Genomic DNA, 6,000 nt, shown 5'->3' on the forward strand with positions numbered 1-6,000 from the left:
ATTGTGCTCAAGTGTATTTACATGATGCTTTATCACTTCTTAAAGGGCTGGGATACTCACAGATTTTAATCCTTTTGTTTTGGACCACATGGTTATGAATATGAAGAAATATGCATTTCATCTGGGATTAACCAGGTTTGTGCTAATTCACCTTCAGTAATGGGCCAGTTAGACGAAAGTCCCACTCTTGGACCATCTCACCCATGGACAGATGTCTCTGAGAAGGCAGAAAAGCACAGTGGAAATTACTTTTTGAACTGTGATGTTCCTCCTGGTTTCAGTTGGAAGTTTTCTACTTGTACAAGTGAACACATTATTTCATTCCTACTTTACTCACATCTTCCTGTGACTTCTGGCAGTAAATTTGTCTCATGTTTATGTGCCAGATCCCTATAAATGTACACATACATCATGTAAAATACAGTCTTCATAGGAATGGCATTAAGCCAAAATGAATTTCTTTGCAACTTTCTTTCCCTTGGTTGATGTGGTACACTCAGGGCTGGCTGCTTTGCTGCAGAATATCACCTTGCTCCCACATTGTCTCTTGTACAGTCATTTGAGTACACACAGATGCTTTACATGTATAGGATTGTAGTTTTATTTTTCTTTTAAAAGCACTCCCTGTCAGAGGCAGGACAGAAAAATGCAAACCTTCTGAAAAGCCTGTGTCTTTAGGGAGAAGTATTAACACATCCACATGGGCAGGTGATTTTCCTTACCTTCTTTTTACAAAGTGTGTTACTTTGATTAAGATGATGTGTAAACTTATCAAAGAAAATGGAACTTGCCCTGTACCCCATCAATGTGTGCCATATCCTGTTCTTTAACTGGAGAGGAGTAGTTTCCTCTAACATCTCACTGGCATCTGTGCAGAGTAGATGAGTCTAGAACTGTCTTGGTCACAGCTCAGGTGGGCAAGTGTCATGGTTCCACATGAATAGAAGCAAGTTTAGCAGGCTTGAGCATTTAAGAAGTGGATTTTTGTTCTCTGGAAAAAATGTATGCCAAACTTTTGCTCAGAGCTTAGTGAAAAACATCTCAGTAACATGTATCTCTCCTGCATTCCCAGACACAGGAAGATTCTCAATTTTAACAGTTTTAGAGTTAGTGGTAAATGTTATATACTAAGTGATAGCTCAGCTATTTTTGCAGGGCAGAAGTCTCTCTGGCACTTTTAAAAGTTCATCTGCATAAGACTCAAATCAACAGACATCTTAGTCCTTCAAGAACAAGATGACAAAGCCTGCAGCTTTGGCTTGATACAGAAGTGATGCAGCTCTGTGGGAATTCTACCTTCCCCACTCCACTTTTATTTGAAAATAAGGGTCTCAATCTTGCCCAGAATGGTATGGAAATTGTTAGCTTTCACCTCTAAACCTATGAGCTTGAAGACTGAGTTTTCAGTTTCTTGCTTGAATGACAATCAAATTACTGTATAAGCTTATTGTAATATTTATAAACAGAGCATTTATTCTAAGCTGTAAAATAACTACTGAATCATTTAATGCAATGGTAGAAATAAAAGGTGGTAAACTGTATTCCAAGCACATAAAACACAATTAGAGATGCAGATTAGCCTTGAGGAACGAGCTCAACGAGAAACCAAACGAATCAACTTCAGACAAGTTTCGCTAAGGGCTTTATGATATTCAGACTTCAGCAGTGCTGCTCTTCAGAAGAGATAATTAAAGAATTAAGTCATGGTATCTATTTGCCAGCTCACTCTGGCACTTCTTGGGCTGGTATCATGCTACTCCCATACCCATTTCTGTTGTAAGTATGTCAGCTAATTTGTCTTTCACTTCTCCAAAGAAAATAAGGGGAATTAGGAATCCTGGAATAGGGATAATTGTAGCTTATGCATCTTGCAGAAACAGTTTCTATGAGTTAGAAGTAGTCATATCCTAAGCTGATACCTATGGTCTGTGATAAAACTGGTTTATTCTAGATAAGAATTCTGGGCTTTGCTTGTAAATTTCTCTCTTTCCCATGTGTGCAGGCTGAGCTGCTGTGCAGGCTCATGCACTGCTAAAAAGGCAGACAAGAGGATTGAAGATTACTGTGTCCACTTCTAAAATTGTGTCAAATAGAAGTGGAAAGAACCAACAACATTTTCATCAACACCTGACATTTTGTTGTATGCAAATTCTATTTCAGGATAAAGATCTGTCCGATCCTGCTCTATCTGATCTTCCTTGATACCCTGCTGTGAACAAATATGTCATCAGAATGAGTGACATTCAAGAGGCAGGATGGAAGTTCTGTAATTTCCACAAAAAAAAAAAAAAAAAAGAAAGAAAAAATAACAAGCCAAAAAAACCAAACAAACAAAAAAAAATGAAACAAAAAACCAAACTGAAACAAACAAAGAAACAAACAAAAAGTCCCCAACAAACCAAAGTAAGACAGATGCCACAAACTGAAACCTTTAAATTCAATTTACCAATGCATTTAAGTAAGAGGTAATGGAGGAACATACAGAATATAGTGACTCAACAGAGCTGCTGTCTGGAAGTATAGATAACTATTCCCACTGTGCTGTCACTTCCTATCAAGATGCTACTGAAAGAATGTATAATCAGTTTTATTGGTAATCACCTCAGTGAAAATTGAGTAGAAACATTATTTTTGTGTAAGTGTTCAGCAAGTGGGCATGAGTACTGCATTAAAGATACTTGACTCAGGTCTCTGTATTGTACTGGCTATTCTTTCTGGGACAGTCCAGAAATAACACTCATGGAAAATTGACCCCAGGCAGTCCCTGACTGGTATCTCAACCTTTTCCACTGGGCCAAGGATGAATGTGTAGAAGAGAGAAGGATGAATGTGAGCACCAGCTTTGAGGATCACTCTGAACCCACCAGATGAGATGAAGAGTTTGTTGAAACTGGACTACAACAAGGTCATGAAATATAAGTCCATCTTTTTGGTCTTGATTCATTTGGGAAAGATAAGAATGTTAGGACTCAGGACCAACAAGATTGTTCATAGTTTAAAACAGAAGGAATACCTGGAATTTCCTTCTATGCAATTGTCTAAATTATCTTAAAAAACCAAAAAAACAAAAAAACAAAAAAACCCAACCACTTGGCATGCTCTAAGCCTGCTCTCACTGCTGTCATGTAATGTTTTATATCAGATATTGGTGATGTTTTTTGGAATTAAAACAAAGACATTAAAATAAAACTCAGCAATAGCTTTGTCAGGTACAGTTTAATTCCCTAATCTTTCCAAGGTAATTGCTTGTTAAATGAGTCACTGTACCCCCAGGTCCTTCAGGTTACTGTGCATTGCTTAGACAGGATGTATCTGTTTATAAATGTAATATAAATTACATAAATGAAAATAAAAAATAGTTTCTGTGTAACAAATCATAGATATAATGATAAAATTTTTTCTCCTGCAAAGCAAAGGGGAAAATGTGAAGTGTGCAGACAGATTATGCTATGAATAAAGACCATATTAGATTATGTGACATTATTTCACTCTTTGAACTTCTGATATTCTAGTTCAGAAGAAGAACAACCTTTTGCCTCCTCTCCACATTATATGACAGTTGTTTTCTTCAGCCCTTTACTCCATGAGGAAAAACCACTGTTAAAACTGCTAAACTACTTAAGTTGAGCAAAACTAAGATCTTTGTGGCATAGGAAAATATCAACTCTTTGCATTCATGTTTTAAGCTAGAACATATAGCTGAAAACTGAAAATATCCCAAGGAACAAACAAAAGAAAAATTGCAGTAATTTTTATTTGAAATAGGATAGGCAAAAATTTCACATTAGCCTGAAATAGTTGGTATCACACACACACATACACTCCTACCATTTCAATTCAATATTAAAATACTTATTCTATTTACTTTCACAAAGCTTCCCAGAATTTAAGCCCTGATGCCTTTTTTTTTTTTTTTTGTAATAAACACTACCTAAAATAGAATAGGTTTCTTTAGTAGGACTGAAAATATTTGTGTCAAACTTCATCTTGTGCCCATTAGGGAAAAAAAATACAAAAGCAACCAATGCCTGGGGAAACATCTTCCAAGATTTTTTTTTTTTTGTTTAAACTCCCCTCCCCCTTTCATTTTCATCATGAAAAGAACCTTGACAGAATAAAAAAGCTAAGCTAACTAATATAAAACTGCAAATCCATAGTCTATACCTGTCCCAACTTGTACAGCAGCAGCTGTTAGAAACAATATGCGGAAAACTGTATAAATAAACATTAAAAAATTATTACAACATTGATTTTCCCTCCCAAAAGCCTATTCTCTCCAGTTTTCCCCTATTTTCCCAACACTATTTTTCTCTGTGCTTCTGCCTCACAGCTACTCAAATTAGAAGTACCAGTCCTGGTTCTCATGGACCTCATGTCCTCCTTGTGTGTTTTCTACAGATAGAAATTATATAAAAAAAACATAGGAGACGGGATACAGAGGGAATTTTTCCATGGATTAAGTAGAGATATTGAGGTTATAGGACATTTTAATATCCTCCACTTTCATTTTAACTAGCTCCCCACAGCTCTTGGCTGACTTTTTTTTCCTCCACCCTGATGCAAAAGGCTTAGTATTGAGGTTTAATATAAACCCTCATACTTTGAAAGAAGCAGAATGGGTGATTAAATTATATAACTGCTTTACTTCCTCATAGTGAACTTGGACCAATCATTCTTAAGCTTTGCTTAGCTGAAGGTTTGTTGTGCCTTTTCAGATTTGAATAGGTATTTACTGGGTACTTTTCCACCTCAAACTATTTAATGAAAGCAACTTTCCTCCCTTCTTCTTTCATATCCTTGGATCATGGTTACAACAATCCTACTGTAATAGGTAGAGGAAATTCTATGCCTCCTGTCTAAATCACCTGAGGAAAAACAGCAACTCAGGAAACTTTTACCTTCTTACTCTGATGTCCATCACATGGACATATCAATAACGCTCCTGTGCACAGCCAGCAAGGTAGGTTAGGGAAGGTCTCATATGAGATCTCAAATAGTCTCCTGATTCAGGTACAGAGTGCAAATAAAGTGTAGTGCTTGTGCTTAGTTGCCTGTCTGCAAACTGCAGGATGGTTTTTCACAACTGATGTCCAAAATCACTGGCACAAAGAAAGGCTTCCCATTGATTTCAGCAGCCTCTGAACCGTGGTCTCAAAGGTAGAATAAAGAAACAGAAAAAAATTAAATGAGATAACCTATGTCTTAAAGTTGCTTAAGACCACAGGTGCACACAGAGGTGGTTTTTTAGAGCAGTAAAAAACCTGTCTGAGTTTCTATGTATCTTTTGATTTCTTTCAGAAAATCTGTGTTTTCTAGTCCAAGTGTCCTGGGGTTTCTTTAAGACTTGAACACCTAAAGCATGTTGAAATGGGATCTAATCTCCTGAATCACCCAGGCAGTTCTGTCAATATTCACCTCTTGATCCCTTCACTGGAAAGAGGTTCAAGCCTGGTTAGACAACTGCAATGCTCTGTGTCCTCCAGTGTTCTGTCAGCACCTGCCTCTGGCTGCCCATCCAGGGCGCTGGTCCAAGGCTACACAAATCCCTGGGGATAATTTTACCTGTAAGAGCTCAACACCATTCCATGTTTTTCAGTATAGGTCCCTGCCTTCTGACTGTGCTTGGGTTTTGAAATCTAATTTGCTGTATAGAATAAGCCTCACTGACTATGATAGCACAAGCCTGGTATTTAAGTAAATTAATTGGTAATTATTTCTAATGTGTAGCAAAGTATTTACATGAAATTTGGATTGTTTTCTTTATTGTTGCTAAAATGCTATTTAGGAAATCTAGCTGACACTAATTTTAATTAGCATGACATTATTCAGAACTAAAAAAATATACATGAATAATACTATTTTTCTGTTAATAAAAGACATATCTTTTGCATTTGTTTTTTGAACAGCCTTTTTCCTTTAAAATGTGTTCTTATGCTGCAATCTGGTGCCACCTATTCTTTTGATTAATAACTGAATATGTTAATTTTATTTAATTTCACC

The sequence above is a fragment of the Myiozetetes cayanensis genome, unplaced genomic scaffold (genome assembly GCF_022539395.1).
Source record: "Myiozetetes cayanensis isolate MyiCay16 unplaced genomic scaffold, myiCay2020 scf13, whole genome shotgun sequence".
Lineage (NCBI taxonomy): Eukaryota > Metazoa > Chordata > Aves > Passeriformes > Tyrannidae > Myiozetetes > Myiozetetes cayanensis.